The sequence below is a fragment of the Rhineura floridana genome, chromosome 8 (assembly GCF_030035675.1).
Source record: "Rhineura floridana isolate rRhiFlo1 chromosome 8, rRhiFlo1.hap2, whole genome shotgun sequence".
In the NCBI taxonomy this organism is placed as follows: domain Eukaryota; kingdom Metazoa; phylum Chordata; class Lepidosauria; order Squamata; family Rhineuridae; genus Rhineura; species Rhineura floridana.
The window spans coordinates 58,939,233-58,964,594 of NC_084487.1; the positions used below are offsets into that span (position 1 = coordinate 58,939,233).

Sequence of the window (25,362 nt, forward strand, 5' to 3'; positions counted from 1 at the left end):
CCTACTGCCTAAAGAAAAGAGTCACATCCATTCTGCTGCCCACTTTTGTATCTGGCCCCACACACCATTGGTATATGGCCCCTGGACGGTTGCCCACAAGGGAACGTGGCCCTTGGGCTGAAAAAGTTCTCCACCTGTACTTTATTGGATTAATGTATACTTTGCTCCTGAACACATTTACTGAGAAATGTATCAAACTGATTTTTCTTTAACTTCTTTTCAAGAATGTATGCTTAGGATCAAGGTGCTTCCCAGCTGTCATCAAGCTATTGCTAGTCGGGCGGTATATAAGTTTAAGAAATAAATAAATAAATAAATAAATAAAATTGCTTTGGTTGGGAATGACCCAGTTTTCCCAGTTTTGCTGAGTTCATCTCTTTAAAGTCTCTGTCCAAAGCCTTGAGCAGTGTTGGAGAATTCTTCTTCTCCTTGGGGTCTTTTGCTGGGGGTCCTTGAATAAAGTTGAAGACACAGGCTTGGAGCAAAAAGGTAGGCCTTTATTCTTACAAGCATATGAAGTCCAGCCTCCCAGGAACATCCAAGAAGGACTGCACTGAGGCACTGTGTGCAAGTTCTTTTATAGAGTACAATTACAGCATGTGACAATGATTTCACCAATCTCATGAGTCCTTGCCCACATAACATCGTTCCAAACCAATCAGAAAGCATTAGCTAACTCCAGTGGTGATTCCAAGATTCTGTCCATATCATAAATGTTACCATTGTCCTACTGTCTCTTGAAGACTAATGAATTTTGGTTCTAGCTGGAACAGTTACTATTGTGAATGTGCTTTTCAAGCATACTTGGTACATTCTGTATGCCATTGTTGCATTGTTTCTGATCAGTCAGGCTGACCAGGTACACCTGAAGATATTTGGGCAAGTTCCCTGCATTAAGTTTGCCTCAACTCAGGGTGTTTGGGAATGTATGAGCACCCCCAGTTCTATTCCTTTGCCATAGGGGTTCTTGTGTCCTTATACTTTCTCAGAAATCCCATTTTCTTACTTATAAAATACACAACTCATGTAAGAGGATTTTTGTTAAAACCCCTGAGCTATATTGTGAAACCACACAGACTAAGGAAAAGCTGAATGACTCTGGCTAACTAGTATCTTTTTAGCCTCAGAGATATATAGAGGCAGGCAAGCAGGCCACCCCTCATTTCTTAATGAAAACACCACCTTTTTCTTAATGAAAACACACTTATAAAGTTGTAAAATCATTATAAAATTTTACTGTTTCTCTTCATTAAAACATTTGATTATCCTATAAAACTTTCCTCCTTTAGATCACATTCAAGAATCAAACATTGGCAATCCCTACTTCTTCTCACAATATGAACGCTCCTTGATTCTGAACAATAAAGTAATTAATCTCAGCCTAGTCATGTACCGGCCGATTTGGCAAAAGAACAGGAGATCGCTGTGACCTGTTGCCAATGGCAACAGGTTTTTACCTACAAGTATGATTTAAATATTAAGATTCAAGGTTCCCTATAAGCATGAATCTCAGGACCTCAATAGGCCTGAAGTTCAATATTTAACTCCTTATGATAAAAGAAATACGCCTTCTTAATAGTTATGATCATACATGTATGGATACATAAAATTCCCCATTGAGGCACTATGACTTTTAAGGATAAATAAATGGTGTCTGCTACTCTGCTTTTTTTAAAATATGTGAATATTGAACAAAAAACTCCACCTAAATATGGTTACAATCACATCATCTGAGGGAAAGTGTGCAAATAAGGTCCAAAACACAGGAAAATGGTGCAATACTGTACATGAAAGTATGTTAAGCATTCTTGTACAGTATTCTTATATGCCTGATTACATGAACTTAAAAGAGATCTGTGTATCTAACAAGAAGTAGAGAGAAGATGCATGTATTAGTTCTGATATGTGCACAGCTTGGAAAAGTTACTTTTTTGAACTACAACTCCCATCAGCCCCAGCCAGCATGGCCACTGGATTGGGTTGATTTATTTATTTATTCTTATGGCTGATGGGAGTTATAGTTCAAAAAAGTAACTTTTCCAAGCTCTGGATATGCATGGCCTCAATGTGATGCAATCATATGTATTTTTGCACAGAAGTAGCTTCCACTCAATCCAATGTGATTTATTCCCTAGTAAAGAACAGAGCTTGGAAAAGTTACTTTTTTGAACTACAACTCCCATCAGCCCAATCCAGTGGCCAAGCTGGCTGGGGCTGATGGGAGTTGTAGTTTAAAAAAGTAACTTGTTTAGGATTGCAGCCCAAATCTATTCTGGTTCATTTAGACTGCATCCTAAAGAATTTCCTTAAAAATGTATGTTCTACAATAGCAAATGTAATATCCAAAAAGCTTTTTTTTAACCATGAGAAGTCATGAGAAGACCATGCAATGGGAAGAATCAGATATAGCCTTTTTGTGGTGAAAATGAGCATAACTAACCCCATAGTTTTTACTTGAGTAAAAGTACCCTGAAGAATTGAATGTTTATCTCCACTGTAGTACTATATAGAGATGAAGAGACCGACCTTTGTAACTAAAATGGTTAAGAATATGTTTGTTAATGCAAATTTGGGGTCTTATAGCAGAATGAGAACCCTTATGTTAAATTCTCCCACTTGAAATAGCTAAATTCTACTGTTTTTTGTCTTCATGAGGGCAATGCCAATTTGGATTCATGTGTAATAATTTGCAGTTAATCTCTGGCAGAAGACATTTTAACCAATCGAACTGTCTAACAATGGTTTGAGCACCACTGTTTTGTGACGTGATGAAAAGATGATATTTTGAAATGTTGAACTAATAATATCTGTCTGTTGATTTTCAAAACAGCAGCTGTTCAAGACAGGTAATGAAACACCTATGGCAGCAAAGATGCTTGAGAATGCAGGTGTGATTTACAAAAAGAGAGAAGCTCCAGACATAATCCAGTTAAGGTAAGTATACACAGTAGTAATAACATGAAGTCTCAAAACCTTCCTTGTAAGAACATCACTTCCTTTTAAAATCTGCAAAAGGAGGAAGATGTGGAGGTAAAGATGTCTCTGAGACAGTAATCCAGTGCCCTTCAGAGTAATGTTGGTTCATCTAGGTATGCAGCATAATGGGTAGCTAGGCAGTGCTCAGTTATATAGGTGGGAGTGAAGCTGCGGAGTGGAGGCCTCATATTTGAAAAGAAGCTGGGGTTTGGGCTTTGCAGTTATGGGGAGAGAGATGATGGCTTGTCACTCAGACATTGGCTGCATTCAGGCAACACGTTCGCCAGCCCTCCAAACTAGAGTTTTCTGCATGTGCCCATACTCTTTGCTTCCTGCCTCTCATTTCCTCCTGCCCTTGTGCACCTAGGCTTAATAGGAGGCTTTCTGGTTTGTCAAACTACAGTTTACCAAGATCCTTCCTCCTGTCTTTCTACCTTCACATTCCCACTGGGACAGCAACTGAAAACCAATAAACCAACAGATTTCCGGATGAATTACACATTAATCTGCAGCTGGATTTCTGGATTGTTCACCGCTCAGACAGGGCTTTACAGAAAATGGGCTGCTTGGAAAACCACCTACATTAATGCTGAGTGGCAATTTGGGATTCCATCAATGTGACTGGGGACTGTGTGTTCAAACAAGCCATTTTAAGTATCTCCCTGCATGAAAGGGGGCTCATATACTGATGAGACAGAATAATGAAAAAATGGATGAATAAAACATTGACCAGAAAATATTATGGTCTCTAGGAATAGACACCCCAGGCATTTTGTTTTGAGTTGCTTTGTAAAGTTCCCTTTTTTATTAGAGGTAACTCAGGGACAGTGCATCATATTTTAAGGGCACTGGCTTTAAAGCTGATTTCCTTTTGCTCCCACTTGGTATCTGAAAAGAGTACTTCCTTTTATAATAGATGGAATTGTTTTACTGTTACTTTGCCAGCTGATGTCAAAGCACTTCCACCGTATATGCAAAAGAGTAATGGGAACAGGACTACTTGCAAACAATCATTTAAGTGGCAAGGAGAGAAACTGCGGGGGTGGGGGAATGATCAAGTGCTCTTCCTCCACCCTACCCCCCCCTCACTAAAAGAAGATGACATTGTCAGCTATTATCTGGCTCTTTGCCATTTTAATCTACTCACTGTCGGGAAACAATATTTTAAATACTAAAAGAAAACATTGTGATAAGAATTTCTTATTACGAGAAAAGCCAAAGGGATGGAGGAAATCCCCCCTCCCCCGAGCTCTGTACAAAGAAGGCAAGCTCTGATCTGCTAGTCTCAGCCCATCCCTATTACTTACACTTGGCTGAACCCAAAGCAATTTCATTTAGACTGATAGGCTTACACTAATGTAAAACCATAATCTACAGGAGAGTAAGATCAGACTCTTAATATGCAACCTCTTTGCCAACCCACAGAAGGCAACAAACATTCCAAGAGATTTAAATGTCTCTGGTAACACACTTAAAGTGGGAGAAAGCAATTCACCCATGAAAGATGGGAGTAGAAATTTGATTCAGTTTGCATTTAAAGATGAATCTGCCTATTTTCCAGAACAATGTGAGAACTGAAACAGATATCCTTCAAAATTTACACTTCTCTGACTTTTGCAATTCATTTCTTCAGCCAAGTAATGTCTACAGAAATGCATATACTGGGATAAAGTGTTGATAAAAATGCATATGTTGGTGAAAATAACATACAGAAATGCATTATTTCAGGGGGAATTGCTTTGAAAAAATATGTATATTAGGCAAAATTGCACACAAATATGTAGATTAGGAGAATTCTGCAATAACAGGCTAATGAATTTTCATGAGGACTTTTTTAAAAAAAATCTGCAAACTGATGCAGAAATGTGGAGAACTGATCATACGACTGGAAAAATGAGAAACCAAAATGGGCAGATTCGCCAATCCCTAGTCTCCAAATGAAGCACTTTTCAGAGAAAACAAAGAGTAGTAACTGTGTCTGTTTCCACATTTATACAAGTCACAACTGGAGTGTCTTTTGCAAAGCTATAGCCCTTTTCACCAACAAATGTGTGTATAATCAGGACCACACCGTCTGGAAGTCCAAAGTAATATAGCATTATACAAAATAATCATCCATTTCAAATGCAGTTTGAACTCAGAGCTGTTGCATCTCCTTTTGCCAATTAGGACTAATAGTATTTTGGATTTAACTCACAAAGCTGCTGCCCTGAGCACAGTTATTCCCATATGATGCCAACTAATTTCTATGAAATGATGAGTCTGTCCACACATACATGTTCACCACTTGATGTGATGCATCAAATAGCAGTTTGTATGTGTGAATGTGCCGTCACAGGTCAAAGACCAACTTGAATGAACTCCATATCCCCTCATGTCACTTCAAACACAGTGCTTTTCAAATGTAACCATTTCTTGAGTACATTGCTTTAGTACTTAATCTTTGCTTCCTAAACTAAAGCTTTAAAGCTTTTTAAAAAAACATTTTTAAAGATGTTTTGTTTAATATGTTTTTAAGGATGTTTTTGTTTTAATATATTTAAAGTCTGGTTTTATGATGGTTTAAAGTGTTTTTAGTGCTTTTGTTTGCTGCCCTGGGCTCCTACTGGAAGGAAGGGCGGGATCTAAATTTAATTAATTAATTAATTAATTAATTAATTAATTAATTAATTAACTATCAGCAGCTACAAATGTCTCCCTAAATTAAGGCTTTGAAAAAAGAACCAAACCCTGACATTGAAATAATATGGTAGACTAAACTTTCTAGCCAGCAAGATCATGTGTCTTAAAATGGTTTATCTATCTATCTATCTATCTATTTATATATATATATATATATATATATATATATATATATATATATATATATATATATATATATATATATATATATATATATATATATCTCAATCATCTATTATGATCCATCTTGTGGAAGTGTAAAAGTTAAAATATAAAAACACAACAGTAAAATCACAGTAATGTAAATAAATGCAACTGATAACCCAAAGAGCACCATCAATTAATTCCTGACATTAAACACTAGAAAAGGCCTGAGTACACAGATTTATTTTTAACAAGTGCCAAAATATCATCAGGGTTGACTTGTTGGACTCCAAAAGGGAGGGAATTCCATAGGAAGTGGGTTGCCACAGAGAAGGCCCTCACCCTGATGTAGTGGCGTACCAAGGGCGGTGCAGTGGGAGCGGTCAGCCCCAGGTGCAGGCAATAAGGGGGTGCATTGTCTGTAGGAGCCTCTCCCAAGGAGCAACAACAGGGCAGGCTGCATGTCTCACAGCAGAACCGGGCGCCCGCCCCATCATGCTCCTCCACGCATTGAAAGGCCCCCACCAATGGAGGCTCCGACCCGTACAGCCAGTTGCAGCACAATTTCTCCCCCTCTGTCTGCCTAGAGGCATCTCCTATGAGAGCCAAGAGCAGGACCAAAATGCACAGGAGAGCCCTCTTCATGGCACAAACATCTTCAGTCTGGGACCACGTGGGGGGATGCCTCTTTCCACAGGGCGGGCACTTCCAGCTAATTATTCCATCAACCTTCCCCGTCTATGAAAGGCAGGCACACTCAACTCAGGTTCCTTCAATAAGGTTTTATACGCCCACCCAACAACTTTCCCTTGATGCGGCTGGGAAACACAGCTAGTCCAGGTTGCCTGGCCACAATCCCTGCAAGAGAAGCAGACTAAAAGGGCTCCAGCTGCACTCTTGGCCCCAATTCGTGGGTGGCTTACAGCAGGAGCCCACCCAAGCTTACTCACAAGTAAGAGCCACACCAATTTACAAACAGAGCTAGGATACGTTTACTTGGAAGTAAAGCTATACTCTGAGGGACAACTCCATCCCATGAGTGAAGGTAAGGGGGGGGGCTTTCCCAGTAAGCCATGACTCCTAATGTTTAAATCAGTGACAGTTTCCCCCATACCTCTCTCTTAACAGTATTCCATACCCGATTGTATAATGACAGGAGTATTGGAAGCAGTAGTGCAGTGGCAAATTCAGAAGTGGAAAGTCCCGTCATGAAAGCCACAGCCATGCCCCCTCCCCCACTTTTTTGCTGCTGGGTTAAGAATGTGATCCTTGTTAATGCCTTCTCCCACCTCAACAGACATCCCTAGGAGCCAATAAACATGAAAGGGGAGAGTGTTAGCTACTGAAAAGAGTCTCCTCAGAGGCTGAGTCACCTTTCACCCTGATTGGCTCTAATCAACAGAAAGGAAGCTTGTCAGAAGACGCTTCTCAGTGGCTAAAACACTCCCCTTTCATGCTAATTGGCTCAAAGGATGCTGAAGACACAAGGACCCTGCTGGAACCCTGTTCCCAAAAAAGTAAGGGGTCTAAGCCTCCCCCCCCCAGCCCTGGACAACTACATCCCTGATTGGAAGTCAGCAGAGTTAACACAGAAGTCGTAACAAATCAGTCTGTTAAGGCCAGTGGCAAAGGTGAGAAAGAAAAGCTAAGGTTTATTTACTTCTGATACACAGCTATCTCTCTGAGTTAGAGCTCAGAGAGAGAGCGCACCTCCTCATACATGGAAAACAAAGGAGAGTGTGTGGTCCCAGAAGAAGCAGGAAGAGATGCTCAAAACAAAGTCACAAGGTGGTCAGTGAGAGGAACACAAAACATTCCTCTTTCTGTCTAGCACCCCCCTCCCTGGTTCAGGTAACCAAATATCCTCATCTTTAAGCCTTTTCCTAACTATTTGTATATCTGTTGCTTCATGTGGAAGAAACTTTTCAAAATTAAAATTAATAAAAAGTGTTCTTCGATCAACTATGAGCGAAGATAGATTGAGTAATCTGGCTTTACTGTCTATTGAACATGAATATGCGAAGAAGATCAATTTTGACGAAGTCATTGACAAATTTGCAGGCGTTAAGGCTCGAAAACAGAAACTGTAATGTTATTATACATTACTGTGACAGACCAATTGTAGGTATACGTTTTCCCCCCTTTTTTCAAAAAATACATTAATGTAATTGAAAAGTATTAATCCATTACTTTTTTCCCTTTTTTGTATTGTAATATTCTGATGGCACACATGCGTGCTGTACACTCGCATCCTTGCCATGAACCAAGATGGCAGCAGAGGCTTCAGCTCCTTAGGGAAACCTCAGCCGCCATCTTTCTTAAGGACACTGCTGCGTGCGCAACCGCAGAACAAGGTAAGTTAAGGAAGGGAATGGCGGAGTCCCGAAGCTCTCGCCATGCGCGAGTTGCAGAAAGGGAGCGCTGGAGACTGGGGCAGGCTTTTGCCCAAGAGCTCCAGCATGTCTGGGGCTGGCCCTGGGCACGCGCACGCATGTATGTGTGCATGCGCACATGCATGCCAGGGCCCAGGGCAAGCTGGTGCCCAAGGGCCTCGGCATCTCTGGGGCCAGCCCTGACTATAACCTAGGCAGCCTCTGCCATAACAAACTGAGTAATTCCTTTTCATACTTTGCATGCTAGCTGAAGACAACAGCACAACGATTAAATTATTTTAAGCATCCCAGCTACCTTTTGGATAAAGGGTAATGGTTGTCATGCCTCCCTCGGAGGACTCAACAGAGGATGAAGGAGATGAAAGCTCTCAAATCCAGGGGAAGGGATGAGCAGAGAGGTAGCTCAAGGCCCTTCACCTGGTTCTGAGATCTCCCATTCCCCTTCATCCTCTGTTAAACCCTCCAAGGGAGGCACAACAATGGTCTCCTTCCTCTTATTTATTTATCTGGATACTGGACATTATCAGATTTGATAGTACACAAAAGGGACACTGCTTAGCTCTAAATATACTGCCACCGTTTGATATTCTTTGGGGGGGGGGATATAAGCATACTAATGATGAAGGTTAGAACATCAGAACTGCTTTGCTATATCAGACCAAAGACAAATCTAGCTCAACATTTTGTTTCCTGTGGTGATCAGCTGGACGGATCTGGAAACCCAGAAGAGGGACATGGAAGAAACAGCCCTCCTTATCAATGTTCTCTGGCATTTGACATTCAGGCATACCATGTCTCCGTATACTGAGGTTCCACAATTAGTTACCACAGCTAATGCACCTATATTCAGAGCTTGGAAAAGTTACTTTTTTGAACTACAACTCTCATCAGTCCCAGCCAGCATGGTCACTGGATTGGGCTGATGGGAGTTGCAGTTCAAAAAAGTAACTTTTCCAAGCTCTGCCTATATTCCATCAAGTTGTTAAGCAGATTGAAGCTAGTAACATCACCATATCTTCAATGCCATGTGTTCATTCTTTGTTGTGTGAAGGATGCCCTTCCTTGGAGTTGTCAGGAACTGCTGGAATCTGTGTGTGGCTGCCCCATATGGTAAACCACCAAACTGCAAGTGGCAGCCTTCTTAGTGAAGAACTTTCCAGACTGATGCCGCTCACCCTGGATGACCATTGGATCTTTGTGGGTGGAAAGGATTATAAAGGACTTGCAGTCCAGCTGAGCTTTGCTTGATTAATGTCTTTCTGAGTGATGGACTGTTCCTATATTCTAGCTGTTCCTTCAGTCCTGCTTCCTGGTTTGTCCTCCAATTCGAGCTTGTTCTTCAGTTCCGCCTTGCTCTTCAGTTCTGACCACTGACCAGTCTCAGGGCTCATGGTTCCTAACTTAGACTGCTGCCCACAGCCCAGCTCTAACAGAAACTTTCCTTCCCACCATCTCCCTCACCTCCAGTCCTCCTACCCAACCCCTTTCCTTCTTTTCTCACCTTTCCTATATCACTGAGGCCTAGAAAACTGAAAGGAACTTTATGTATTTTTAAAAAAAAACAACCAAGGGTCTTGTGGCAGCTTGAAGACCAACACAAGAAGCTTGTAGGGACTAGAGCAGGCAAGAATGTGAGAATGTCTGTTTTGTCCTGCTTTGAGCTGCTCATTGTTTTCAAACCCACTTTCAAGCAAAATGTAAACAAGGATGGAAGCAGACAGAGAAGACAGTGCTTGGGTCAAGCAATAACTGAAACAGGGACGGAAAATGGAAAAAATCACCTTTTATGTTAAGAGAAATCACCTTCAGCAGTCATATTGTAATCTTTGTTCTGTTTAATACATTTGTATAGTTCTGAAAATCATTACAATTTGAATGACAAATGTATTTTTTTTAATTTTGAAAAGAAAAAGCACACAGTGTGCATCTACGGGAAGATTAGCAAAAGCTAATACCCAGCTGATGCATTTCCCCTCCCCTCCCTTCCTGTCATGGGATGCTTTGGGTACCAGGGCACTGCTGCTTTTCCTGACTGAATAAAAGCAGCCTACGCTTTCCCACTGCACCCAAATTGCCTCATGGACAATGTATGCCCAAGTTTTCAAAAAGTAAGGATTTCGCTTTTCAAAACCAGTGTCTGTCTGTGTTACTTCAATGCTGCTCTGTCAAACACTTGTCAAGCCAAAGCCCATACAAGGGCCCTGGTGCCTATCCAGAACAGGGCAAGAGATTGGAAACTGGAACTTTTTTTTTGTTTTGCTGGGGCGACTTAAACAATCATCCTGAAAATTAACACACATGACATTGGCCAGAACTCTGCTGTGTCGGGTTCCAAACCTCTTATTTGGACTAAACAGATTGGTAGGATTCAGCAGTGTGGAATGCCACAATTAAGCGCAGACAATAGAGTACTTCATTTCAATAGCGGCAGGGGGGGAGAGAGAGAATAAACAAACACAAAGCAGCATACTCCATGCCTCGTTAGAATCCATGAAATGTCTTCATATTATTTCGGAAACTTTAGTTAGTTATCACCAGGCCTCCTCTCCGTGAGACCAAGGTTGTCGACTGCATGTACTGGAGGTTGGGCCCAAAGGGCAGTCTAGGGATTCTGCTCTTGTACCGTCCATCCTGCTGCACGACAGACTCCCTGGCCGAGGTGCTGGAGGTGGTCTCGGATGTGCGTATGCAGTCCCCAAACTTGTTAGTATTGGGAGACTTTAATGTACATTCAGAGGCCATCCTCATAGGGACACCTCGGGACTTCATGGAAACCATGGCTTCCTGGGAGCTGCACCTTATTCCAACGGGGCCCACCCATGTAGCTGGTCATGCACTCGACCTTGTGTTTGTCTCGGGAGAGGAGGGGAGTGATCTGAAAATTGGGGGTACATCCATCACCCCCTTGTCATGGTCAGATCACTACTTCTTGTGGACTTCTTGGTGCCACAAACCCTGCCTGGGGGTGGAGGACCCATTAGGATGGTCCGCCCCAGACGTCTGATGGATCCAGATGGATTCCTGAATGCGCTTGGGGATTGTTTGGAGCATGCACACAGGCACTCAGTTGAGACCCTGGTGGAGGGGTGGAATGCTGCAATCACCAGGGAATTAGACCGGGTGGCTCCAAAAGGCCCTCTCCCCCTGAATAGAGCTCAGACGGCGCCGTGGTATACTCCACGGCTGCAAACTCTGAGGCGGGAGGTGAGACGGCTAGAAATCTCGCTCTGAGGATGATTGGACACGGGTTAGAGCGGCTGTGGCAGCCTACCATGTGGTGATGAGCTCTATTGCGTCTGCAGAGTGCTGTCCCAGGAGGCTGTTCCAAGTGGTTCGGAGCCTGGTCGGTCCATTTGCCCTGGAACCGATGGAACATGCTAAGGCCTCCTGTGATGAGTTTGCAAAGCACTTTATGGAGAAAATCGATCATATTAAGAGTGCTATTCCGTGCGCTGTGGACACAGTGAGCGAGCCAGAGGCGGCCAGTAGTGCTCCGGTGGTGTGGGATCGGTTCCAGCTTCTTCCTTCTGATGAAGTGGACAAGGTGCTTTCAAACTTAAGGCCAACCACCTGCTTACTCGACCCTTGCCCGTCGTGGCTCATTATGAGCTGCAAGGACAGACTGGGCGAGGGGATCAAGATGGTGGTAAATACGTCCCTGGAAGAGGGAGTAATGCCATCAGCTCTCAAGGAGGCAGTAATAAAACCAATTCTAAAGAAGCCCTCCTTGGATCCCCAAGATCTGAACAACTTTCGCCCAGTCTCAAATCTGCCATTCCTGGGCAAGGCGGTTGAGCGGCTGGTGGCGAAGCAGTTGCAAGCACATTTGGAGGAAGCGGGTTATTTGGATCCATTTCAATCAGGCTTCAGGCCTAGACATGGGACTGAAATGGCCTTGGTCACCTTGGTGGATGATATGAGGAGGGCGTTGGATAGTGGCGAATGCACCTTCCTTGTCCTCCTGGATCTCTCAGCGGCTTTTGATACCATTGACCACGGTATCCTTCTGGACCGCCTGGAGAGGTTAGGCATAGGGGGCAGTGTATTGCAGTGGTTCCATTCCTTCCTCTCTAGTAGGTACCAGAGAGTGGCATTGGGGGATGAGGTTTTGGATCCTTGGCATCTCACTTGTGGGGTGCCACAGGGCTCCATCCTCTCCCCGATGCTGTTCAACATCTATATAAAGCTGCTGGGGGCTAGCATCAGAAGATTTGGGCTGCAGTGTCACCAGTATGCTGATGACATGCAGCTCTATCTCTCATTCAAATCTTCACCGAGGTTGGCTGTAGAAACCCTATCCAAATGCCTGGAGTCAGTGAGCGGCTGGATGGGAAGGAATAAGCTGAAGCTGAACCCTGACAAAACCGAGGTACTGTTTGTGGGAGACAAGGAAAGGTTGGGAGATGTTGACCTGGTGCTCAATGGGGTACAATTGCCCCTGAAAGACCAGGTTCGCAGCCTGGGGGTCATTCTTGACTCCCAGCTGTCCATGGAGGCTCAGGTCTCGGCTGTGAGATGGGCAGTGCTGTATCAGCTCCATCTGATATGGAGGCTGCGCCCCTACCTTCCCAACCATCTGCTCCCATCTGTGGTACATGCCCTGGTCTCCTCTTGCCTAGACTACTGTAATGCACTGTATGTGGGGTTACCCTTGAAAACGGTCCAGAAGCTGCAACTGGTACAGAATGCGGCAGCTCTCCTGATTAAAGGCAGCTGCCGGCAAGATCACATCACTCCAGCACTGAAGGAGTTGCACTGGTTACAGGTTGTTTTCCGGGCCCAATTCAAGGTGTTGGTTCTGACCTTTAAAACCCTATATGGTTTTGGCCCAGTCTATCTGAAGGAGCACCTCCAACATCATCAGGGATACCACTCAACAAGATCAGCCTCAAAAGGCCTTCTCTCTATCCCACCAGTTAAAACAGCTAGACTGGTGAGAACTAGGCAGAGGGCTTTTTCAATTGTGGCCCCCACTTTGTGGAATTCCCTCCCAAATGATCTCCACCATGCCCCCTCTATGATGAGCTTCCGCCGGGCCTTGAAGACCCGGCTCTTCAGGCAGGCTTTTGGGGTGGGTTAGGTTTTATTATTATTGTTGAGATTTTTAATGTTTTAATGTATTTGTATGTTTTTATTTTGTACGTCGCCCAGAGTGGCTGGACAGCCAGCCAGATGGGTGACTAATAAATTTAATAAATAAATAAATAAATTTTATTTACACAATCAATGAGCATAGACCTTTATAGACAGTCCCAAACAGGGATCAATAACTAGTTTAGCTGACTAAGGGAAAGCAAAGGCCATGTGACGAGTCTCTTCAGAAGTTTTGTCCAGCTTGGTCAGACACCCTATAACTTTAGGAGTGGGATGGGGAACCTGTGGCCCTCCAAATGCTGTAGGACTCAAATTCCCACCAGCCCCAGTCAGCACGGCTAATTGAGATGAATGATGAGAAATGTAGTAACATCTGGAGGGCCACAGGTTCCCCTTCCCTGCTTTAAAACTCTGACAACTGCCCAACCTTGGTGCTTTCTGAAGCTGGCTTATCCCTAGCACCCTAAAGTTCTACAACAATTGCCACCATTGTACCTGAAGCCTAGTCTGTCACTGATTTAGAAGGCTGTGCTTAGATTAAGCCAGAGTTCCCTCCCCCTTTTTTGTTGGCACAGTTAAGGAAACCTGAGGAAAACTCCCAATTTCTTTGAATTTTAAACTTACCATTTAGCAGTTTTTATTTTAAGTATCTCTACTTCAGAAGAGAGTCAAATATTAACTGAAATCAGTGTTAGTGAAAAGAAAACTCTGTTATATCTGAAGCTACCTGAGACTACAAGGTAAGTACAAGTAGTTTATTTGCAAACCCATGTTTCAGATGCCTTTAAAAACAGTAAAGGTACAAGTGGGCCTTGCAATATAATGTATTATATGTATGTGCGTTTACAGGGGGTCTGATAAAACTGGACAAACCTCTGGAGAGAATCGTCACATGGCCTTTGCTTTCCCTTAGTAAGCTAAGCTTGTTATTGATCCCTGTTTTTGATCAAAATAGGGATCAATGTGTTCTATGCGCATTGATTGTGGTCCTGTAAATAAAATAATTAACTGAAGTAGCAGAAATAATATGAAGACATTTCATGGATTCTTATCAGGTATGGAGTATTCTAAATTTATTTATTTAAGATTCCACCTTTCTTCAGTCAGAGAAGGCGGTATACGTGTGGTGCTCATGAGGTTTCCCATTCAGGCACTGACTAGCCCCAGACATGTTTAGTTTCAGCAATGTGGTGGCTCCATGTGCCTTCAAACCACACCCTTGGGATGAATCCTCAGGAATGCTCTTGTTCAGGGCTCTGGTCAGCTTGCAATGGGAACCTTATAGTACCTGTCAGGCCTGTTTATTGACTTCAGTGGAATTTACTCCCATGCAATCATGCTTAGTATGGGTAAAACTGACTGGAGGGAGGGAGGGAGGGCTGGAGTGGATGGGGGGGAGGAAGAAGGAAGAGGGGAGGGGAGGAAGAAGGGAGAGGAGAGGGGAAGGAGGGGGAAGGCAGGTCTGATAATTTGTATTCTTATTCAGTTCAAATGGATTTACTTCTAAGTAATCATGGTCAGGATAGGTAAAACTGACCATGGGGGAGGAGAAGGGGGAGAGGGAAGGGGAATAGGAGTCTCCTCTCAGCACCCTTCACAAACTACACTTCCTAGGATTCTCTGAGAGATGGCATGACTGTCTCAAGTGAAATTAAAGTCTGGTGTGGGTGTGGCCCCCTGATTAGCCAAGCCAAGCAGCTGTGAGTCTGGCTTTTAGAACACTGACAGTTGGGTCTTACTGAGCATGCCTGGCACTATAATTCAGTTCAATGCAAAATTTCTTAAATTAATTAAAAATCAGCCAGGCATTTTTTTTAACTTTTAAACTGCAAATATGAAGGTCAGAGTATGGGGCAAGGTCAGTAATAGGATTACAGGTACTCTGTGAACATGGCTGATTTTTTAATGAATTTTAACAGATTATGAGAATTCTGACAGCAAAAAAACCAAAAGGGCTCTGGGTTTTTTCCCCTCTTTTTACACTTTGAACTCTCTGTTCTCTCTGACTGTTTTGTGTATTGCCATGAAAATTGAGAGGGTTGTTAAGCAAGCGTTTCTGAGTTCAGGACTATAAGCTTTGTAAAGTTTTGTTTTGAAATGAGCTTATGGGAAGCATCAGAATGGTATTGGGGGTATTTTCAATTCAACATTGCGGAATGTGAAAAATCCACGCTGGCTGTAGTATACAGCCTTTGTTGTGGCTGTATAATAACTGCAGTCACACAGCATGAAAGTAAAAAAGGCATCCTCATTCCCTTTCCTCTATCTCTGAAAGGGAGAGTTGGTTAAACTCATGCCATACATCCTAACCAATGCCCCCCCTTCCAGGATAAGAGAGAGAGAGGAGCCATGGCCACTGTCTCTACCCTGCCAGCTCTGCCCCCCACTGATCTGGGGGAAAATCTGTGTAAGGCAATCCTGCTGAATGCACACAGGCTCTCCACATAATGTGGAACTCTACACAACATTTGAAGAGAAACAAAACTGCAAAAGAAGTGAGACAGTCAGGCTGACTTGTTTCTGAAGGAGGGGCTAATAAGCCATGACCTGACTGAGGAAGAGAAGATCCATTTTAGATAATGAATCTGGGGTGGGAAGCCAGGGAGGGATGTCCTCTTAGCTCAGATTACAGGGACTGTGTAAGAACAGCTTCATGTTTGGCATTTGAGAGGCTGACAGATAGTGCCTAGGGTTTCCAGTATGGCATTTCCCCCTTAGGAAATCCCTCTAAAATGAAGAATGTGCTGAGTGTGGGCCTTGCCACCTAAGTATGGACTGTTCTTGGCTTCAGCAGCAAGACTCCCCACAACAGGTGTTACATTAAGCCAAGCCAGCTCACATCTGCCCTCTGCCTCAAGGTCACTAAGTGTTAACATGGGCAGCAGGAGTTTGGATAAAATAGCTCACAGCTCAGGGATGCAAGGAAATTTGTATTGCACAACACCGTAAACAAAAATCTGACCTCAGAAACGCTTCTGTGCCTGTGTGCAGGGCAACTTCATTTTGCTTTGACAGGGAGTTGGTTCAGTGCTTCTATAGAAAACATCCAGAAACATATAGAAAGCATTAAGGTATGCCACGTTCCCTTTCTATTAATAACCACCACCTATTTAAATTGGCAACCACTATGTGCAAATATAAACAAATGCATGACCAAATATTTAATAAATAATTATGGGGAGGGAAGGAATCAGTCTATGTAGAATTGCCTAATGATTCCACCACTGCATTTTTCAGATAACCATCTGTTGGAGGAGTTGTTAACAGAAAACTTTGTGGTCACTACATTTATATCTCTATCTCTCTCTAAATATCTCTAATAGAGATACAGTATATGTCTAAGTAGACATATATCTCTATTTAGTGCTAGGGGAAAGCTTATCCACCCAGTGTTTTCTTTTTCTGTCCAGGCAGCCCCAATCAACTCTCAGTACACATTTGCTAGAGAAATGCAATGTGAGAATCAGTGGGTCATATGTATAATCAACAGTGATTCTGCATGACCGGTTGGGGTTAATTGTTATGGCAATCATGGAAATTACTATTAATTGTGGATATGCTCATATAATACACCACATTTCTCTGCATGACCACATGCTAAAAATAGGTTGGGGGATGAACATGTGGATGAGAACTATATTGAATGAACTGGCCCCATTTTGTTACTATGTTTATTTTATGTATATCCTTCCATTTCCATGCTCTTCTCCTGCATTGCTTTAAAAAAAAAACTATCCAAAATGTACATTTCTCGAAAGGAAGTTCTGACAGGATTCTATGGGAACAATCTAACCAAAGTTAAAGTCGGGAGAATTTCAGAATGATAGCTGCAGTGGTTCTCTGGCAAGGACATACTTTACCATTGTGGGGTGGGCACAGTAGAAATCATAGGGTGTGAGGGAAAAGAACATGGTTTCCCAGGAAATAATAGGGTGGGGAAAATATCACACACATCCAGCAAGTACCCTGTTACCCCAAGGGCCATTGGTGGGGGTGGGGGTCTGCATCCTCCATGGATATTTGGGGATGCAGCCTCTTCTGTCATGAATCCCCAGGAAAGATTGGGGTGAGGAAATGCCACTGTCCAAGCAACTACCCTGTTGCCCCAAGGGGCATAAGTGTGGGGGGGTCTTCTGCCCTCCATGGGTTTTGGGGGATACAACCTCTTCTCCCTGGGTGAGAGATATCTCCCCACTGGCTTGCATAGGGCAAGTCGTAATGGTGGAAAACAGAACATAGATCCAGGTGAAAAACACCTATTTTTTTTTTACTTCAAGATCCCTCTCCGAAATCATTGTGGGAAAACAATTGTGTGATTAATATCTAGATCTGTCTGTCAAAATGAAAGATCCCCCCTCCCCAATCTCTCTACCACCTCTCTGCTTGAGCTCAGGGTATTTCCCTAGTCAGTAGGGAAATGCAATGGTTGCTTTCAAATGCAGCATTATACACTGAGCCAATGAACACCCCTAATATAATGCACTTTTATATGAGGATGATGGCTTGAAACTGTATTAATTGAAAGCATCATGAATTTTGCAAAGATACTGCAACAGAATTTGGAAATGACAGGTCCACAATGTACAATTCAACCTCCTTGTTTCCCTGAACTTTGGTGAAAAAATTGCTTATGAAGGCAGGTATGGAGGCTAAGTAGACAAAGTGCCTGACTATTTTTAACACCTGTGAACTGATAGCTGGTATCAGGCTGAAGATACCAGAACCAATTAATTTTAAGCACATCCACCCAATGAGACTTCCATGAAGATCTAATGGTATCACACAGAACTGATATTATGAAATCAAATGACCTAAGGAGGAAGCAAATTGTTCATCCAGCCTTAATTGTCATAGCCCTGTCCATTAGTCCTGTTTAGGCAGCATATCATAGAATTAACATGTAGAGAGGAGGTCAGGATTGCACCTGCTGGTCCTTTCTCCAAGCTCCACACATTCCTAATGACTTCTGAAGAAAGCCTCCATGAATACCATTTGTAGGCACATAGGTTCTTTTCAGAAGTAATTATTAAGAACATGTGGAAGTTGGAGTAATTCTTTTTCTGTGCATTATATTAGGAGAAATTGCTTGCAAAATGTGTACTGTAGAATTAATTAATTGCTGCAGAAATGTGGAGAACTGGATTTAAGATTGGAAAAATGAGAGAAGTGAAATTGGCAGATCCTTCCATCTCTATTCTGCATCAATTAATGAAAAGAGAATTGGACTGTAAAGTTTTCAAAAGGGAGAGAAAAATTCAATGAAATTCTCATATGTGGGGTGCAGGGTTTTTGTTGTTATTAGTTTGGTCATGTTTACCTTACCTTTGTGTCTTTTCTTTCATTCTACAAATCATCTCACCACTGGTTGCATTCTGCAGCCCTCCTGGGTGCCCAACTTTCAAAGACCAAGGGAAGTCTTCATAAGGAAACTCCTCCCATGGGGTTTTTTTCAGCTCAGGAAAGGCTGGTAAGCCAGGGAGGCTGCAGAGTTCTTGATTAATGCTTATTGGGGGGAAAACACCTATCACCCATGGCTACCTGATAACAAAAAGAGAAGCTCAAAACTCTACACCCACTGAAATCCTAAATAAATTCTTAGGTGCCCTGAGTATAAGGCAAAAAAAAAAAAAAAGGAAGCCTTTTGCAGAAGAAACCTTTTGATTCTGAAATACAGATTTCAGCACATTACTAGCAACTAAAAATGTCAGACTATTCTTCCTAAACTCCCAATAAATCTTAGCCCATCTCTGAGTTTTCTTTATCCTTCATTTGACTAAACAGAATTTGGGCCTCAAAGATGTGTGCAAATGAACATTCCAAGCCCCAACATTATGAGGCCTTTGAATCATATCTCTTAAGGTATCAGAATATGCAGAATTTTGCCACTGAGCTGCAGAAGCTTACATATTGAACAGCAGAGCCTGTATGAGTCTTATGCTTTCTATGAATAAACAATATCAGCATACAAGGTGAGAGAGAGAGAGAAAGTGCCTTTGACTTTAGCACTGAATGACTTTATCTGTGTTTTTTGCCTGCAGTCAAATGTTGTGTGTACAAAAGAAACATGGTGAGGAATGTCGACATTCAGCACACAAACAAAACACTTGACTATTAATTATTATGCTCTCTCCTGACAACTTAATATATGTCCTCTGTGTTTCCTGTTTTGTTCATCATTTTAGGGTTTTTTTTTTAAAAAGACCTATAATTATTACATAGCATCTTTTAATTGTGAAACTTTCCAATCTTTTCTTACAAATGTCTTGAAACAAGATAAGACTCTCATTGCAGTTTCAGAAATAGGGCTGGGCTGTAGTTCAGTGATGAATCTTCGGCATGCAATGCAGATGCCCACAGTTTCAGTTCTTAGCATCTTCTCCATTCAAACGCAGGAGTGTAGTGGCCCAGTGTCTCAGGGGGTCTTAGACCCTTTAGTTTTTTGGGAGCAGGGTCTCAGCAGGGTCCCTATGTCTCCAGCATCCTATGAGCCAATCAGCATAAAAGAGGAGTGTGTTGGCCACTGAGAAGAGTCCCTAAAATGCTTTCTTGACCTTTCCTACTGATCGGAGCCAATCAGAGTGAAAGGAGGTGAGTACTCTTCTTAGTAGCTAACACACTCCCCTTTCATGCTGATTGGTTCCTAGGGACATCTGTTGTTGTGGGACAAGATGCACATGGGAAGAACTGAGGAGTGTGGAGATGACAAGGAAAAGCAAGCGAGTGAGCGAGGGGGCACGGCTGTGAGGGGGAATAGTGTTACTACCATGAGGGACCCTGCAAGTCTGAATTTACCACTGTACTGCTGCTCAAATGTAAGAACATCCCTGCTAGATCAGACCAAATGACTATCTAGTCCTCCAATCTGTTCTCTCAGTAATCAGTCAGATGCCTGTGGGAGGCCTACAAGCAGAACATGCGTGCAAGAGAAGTCTTTCCCTTGTGATCCCTTGCAACTGGATATATAATAGCCATCATAACTAGTATTTATTGATTGACGTCCTCCATGAATTAGTTTAATCCCCTTTCAAATCCATCCAAGTTGGCAACCATCTTTACATCCTGTGGTAGTAAATTCCATTGTCTAATATGCACTGTCTGAAGAAGGAAAGATGAAGTACTTCCCTCTCATCTCTTTCTAAATCTCCCACCATTCAGGTTCATTGGTTGACCCCCAACATGTAGGGAGAAAATTTCTCTGAACCCACTTTTTCCACACACATAATTTTATACACATCTATTATATTTTCCCTTACTTGCCTTTCTCCCAAACTAAAAGCCCTCCAAATTCTAACCTTTCCTCATAGGAGGAATTGCTTCAGCCCATTGATCATTTTGGTTGCTCTTTCATGTGCCTTTTCTAATCAAAAAATCTGGTAACAGCAGGTGATGGGAAATACTTTTGCCTGAGTCCCTGGAAAGCTGCTGCCAGTTGGAGCAGAAAGCCACAGAGTTAGATGGATAAATAGTCTGTCCTCATATAAAATTGTTTCAGATATTCCTACAAGTAGCGAGTTATACTGACTCGCTTCAGCCATCCAGAACGTTCATGGCTTACCAGAAATGTGGATTCAAGAGTCTTCATCCAACAACCTATCCACAAATCTCACTGTCTAACAAAATTAGTTTCTCGTTATAAATCCCACAAACATCAGAAATCATCACTAGAAACCTTTATCTAAATGACTGAAACATCCAAGTTGAAAAATTCTCTGCTTTCACAAACCTGCTGAACAGAACTGCTATACAGAGCAGAGGTTGCCAGTGTGGTGCTTTCCAGATGATGTTGGACAATGTGATGTTCCTATATTAATGTATATATGGTAAGTGTTGGTTGTTTAGAAGATACATGGTAAGTGGAGTGAAAGAGGAGGGAGAGTGAATGGGCAGTAGAATGCTAGAGGATTGGCTGAGTGTTTAAAATGGCTGAACGTATAAAAGGAAGAGTGAGAGTGGAATCTGGGGGGAGAAGAGAAAGAGTGGGTTGCTTGCCGGGGTTTGAGAGAGTTGTTTGCCAGAAGAGAGTGAAGAAGGAGGGGGGTGGAGTTCGGATTAGTGTTGAGTAAAACCATATGCTTATGTGCCTTAAGAAGAAATCTTGTTAATCTTGTTAGCTTTGTTAGCTTTAATAAATACTTAATTTGGTTTACCAAAGGCCTGATCCTTGGCTGGGGTTTCACAGACCAGAAGGGAGGGTAAGGTAATGACCAAGGCTGAAGGGGAACTGTAACAAATGGTGGCAGCGGTGAAGAGAATAACAATACCAGTATTCAGAGTCTCTGGGAATACTAGTATTAGGACGTGACTGGTGGTTGCCTAGCAGGGGGATCTGTTGAGATCTGTGCTAGAGCGGGGAGAGAAACAATAAAAAAGGACAGTCCGGACTGGTGGAGTCCCTGGTGGTGCCTAGTGACAGGCAGTAGCCACGCGCAGGTAGGAACCTGACAGGGAGAGCCAGGGAAGGGCGTCACAGACAACAACTCCCATCATTGCCAGCCAGCATCACCATGATCAAGGATGCTGAGAGTCCAACGACATATGGAAAATACCACATTGGCTTTCCATTATATAGTGCAATGGAACAGATCGTCCGGAAGAGCACTGTTTACTGCACCCCATGTTACAGAGGCCTGACTAGCTTCAAGTAGCAGTCTAGTGTTGCCAGTCCCATGCTGTGGAATACCCTTCCAGAAGAGATTCAGCAGGCATCTTCCCTATTGGCTTTCAGTCATCTCTTGAAGACCTTTTTATGCTGACAAGTCTATGCAGCTGGTTAAACTTCCTTGATTAGCTAGCCATTTTAATGATTATTTTTGTATTGTTTTATACTGTATCTATTTAGTATCTATTTAGCCATCACAGTCAATTGCTGTTGATTGACCTTATCCATGAAGAAACCTTATTGGCCTTATCTTTTGAAGTAACACATCCTGGTATCTTTTCCCATGTAAATATTACAGCAGCTTGTGTGCTATGATTTTGAGAGGAAAGGTGGCTGACAGAGAAAGGATTAAGCAGAATTCCTTTTCTCCCGATTCCAGTCTTCAGTGGCTGCTTTTCAACAACATAAATCCCCTGATGAAAGCCTAGTTATAAGGCTGAAACGCGTTGGGTATTTTAAGAAGAATTTTTTTCTCTTTTAAAGAAAATAAACAAATAAATCTATACAGTTTGGAACTTCCCTCCTTGACATTCTGGGGACATCCCCTCTCTTTTTTCGGTATCTGCAGGAGGCCCGCACCTGCTGAGCACAGTGATAGACTGGATATATAAGGGGTAAGATGATCCTGCAGGTACCCTGGTCCCAAGTCGTATAGGGCTTTGTACACCAAAACCTGAACCTTGAATTTGGCCCAGTAGCTAATGTGCAGCCACTGCAATTCTTTCAGTAACAGGGTGACATGTTGGTGATACCCTGCCCCAGTGAGCAGTCTTGCCACCACTGCATTTTGCAGCAGCTGCAGCTTCTGGACCAACCTCAAGGGTAGCCCCACATACAGCGCATTACAGTAATCCAGCCTGAAGGTTACCAGTGCATGGACAACAGTGGTCAGGCTATCCTGGTCCAGAAATGGCTGCAGCTGTTGTACCAGCCAAAGCTGGTAAAAGGCACTCCTAACCACTGAGGTCACTTGGGCCTCTAGCAACAAGGATGCATCCAGGAGTACCCCCAGACTATGAACCTGCTTTTTCAGACAGAGTACGACCCTATCCAAAGCAGGCAATTGACCAATTATCTGAACACATGATACATATGTAACACTTTGTAAATAAAAATGAGATTCAGGCTGCAATCCAATACAACTGGGATTCAGCCCCATTGACTTCTGAGTAGAACATGGACAGAATTGCACTGTTGGGCTGCAAGGTGCTGAAACTGATAGGTTCTAGCTCTGATCAGCCAATTCACATTTATTTTGATAGACCTAAATGGGGAAAGGGAGAAAGGGCCATAGCTCACTGGCAGAACATCTGCTTTGTATGCAGAAGGTCCCAGGTTCAATGCCTGAAACCCTGGACAGCCACTACCAGTCAGTTTAGACAATAATGAAATGGACCAACAGCCTAGTTCAGTATGTCAGCTCCCTAAGTTAGTAGGTTAAGTGCAAATGTGCCAACTAAAGCCTTTGGTGGATGATAATACAGGGCTCCATTTCCTTTCTGCTGGTCTTGCTAACAAAAGTACTTTCACCTCAGCCTCAGAGCTTAGCAGCTGATCATTCTACTTGTGAAACATGTAACCTATTTAGCAAAATTCTCACATGCCTGCTCTCTGCTGGGTACTAATAGCTGCCATATCAGGCTGCTTGCCGAACTGTAGCAGACATATACAAATATTTTCAGCAGACTCTGATATCACCATAGAAATAGAACACACACACACATTGCTTTTACAACTAGAATGTTTTACATTTTTTGTCTTCTTATGACCACACTTCAGAGCTCAGATGTATAATTCAAAGAAGCCTAACCCTGCTGAATTCCTCGGTGATTAGCTGCAAGGAACAACACATTTGAGAGCCATCTGGAGCATGACTTATTTATAAACAATGGTGAGACATCCTGGATCTAAATACATTTTCTTGGAAGCAATGACAGGAGGGACCCATGCAATGGTGCGTGCTGAAGTTCCTGGCCACCACCACTAAGCACTGGTCAGTCTCCATCCTTTTTCATCACTCAGTGTTCAGCAGTGGTGGCCAGCAGATGCATGCAATTACTACTACCCACTCAAGACTCAGCAATGGCACGTGTGGCATGGGCCACTGCTTGGTAATGCCAATAGATTTCAATGGAATCTGCTACAAATGAAGAGGACCCAGGCTATGATCTGAAGGCATATGAAGCCAGCACCCTGCTGAACCCTGGATGGGAGACCGCCTGGGAATCACATGTAAACTGCCTTGGGTTTCTATCATGAAAAGAAAGGTAGGGTATAAATTTAATAAATAATAAATATGTTTAAATCAGTAGCCTTGCAACCTAACTCCATGGACCATTGATAAACACAGTGTCACAAGCAGTGACTTGGTTAAAATGTAGTGATGGGTGAAAGCTCTCACAAGCTCAATTCAGATTAACTCAGAAAGTATTAGGAAATTGGTGGGGCAGTTGAAGTCATTCCAAGGACTTGAAAAAACGCTCCCCCCAATCTCTTCCAGTGCTAATTATTTAGGTTACCCATAATGCATAGGAGCAAACCTTTTTGCAGACCAAGGGCCACATTCCCTTTGAGGACAACCTTTGGGGGGGGCAGAGACAAAGTTGTTTGGAGCGATGAGTGTGACTTACTTTTTTTCATTAGGCAACATCCCAGCCATACAAGAGTTAATATTTCTAAACATACCTTTCCCTACCACCATTACCTCTCCACTCATGCAAGCAAGAGGTATGATCACATTTCTATGGCACATTACAGCCAGGCAAAAGAAGGAATGTGTGTCATGGCGATAGCAGGCATGGACTCAGAGGGGTGCATGGCCTGGAAAGAATGCTGAGTATTGTGTTGAGACCTAGAGGGCCACATTCAGTTCCTGGACTTGAGGTTTCCACCCTCCTGTAATGGATTGTGCTTAAGAATGGACCAGAGCAGCTATCAGCTTGTCATTTTTCAGTATAGCAAGATCCTTTTTACATCACCCTGCTTTTCCTTCCCTCCCTTATTTCATATGGAAATTATATGACCAGACACTTCTTTCTAGGAATAATTGTCATTTTCATACGCTGTGTGATCTTGTTAAGTACTCCACAGTGATGGAGACATCGTTTTTAAGCTAAAAGGTATGGATAATAAAAGGAGACACTGTATCCTGTACAGAAGATCTTTAACATTATTCTTCCATATATATTCATAGTGCTGTACGAGTATTTGCTATAATGCTCCAAGTGCCTGAGTGTGGTTAATGGTCTGGCTGAATGTGACTTATAGCTATAATCAGCAAGCCACAATAATATGCTGAAAGCATTTGGAAAGCACTTGTGAAATATTTTAATTTGTAAATTGATTATCCTAAGGAATAATTAGATGTAGCACTTGCCAGGTCATTTTGGGCAGAAAGCCATTGACACTTAGCAA

General features: G+C 42.7%; 1 long non-coding RNA gene across 1 annotated transcript in view; it reads right to left on the reverse strand.

Annotated features, from left to right (window-relative positions):
* LOC133389952 (uncharacterized) overlaps positions 1 to 25,362 on the reverse strand; it is a 34,835-nt gene that overhangs the window by 5,649 nt on the left and 3,824 nt on the right. The gene's annotated exons all lie outside the window — the stretch shown is intronic.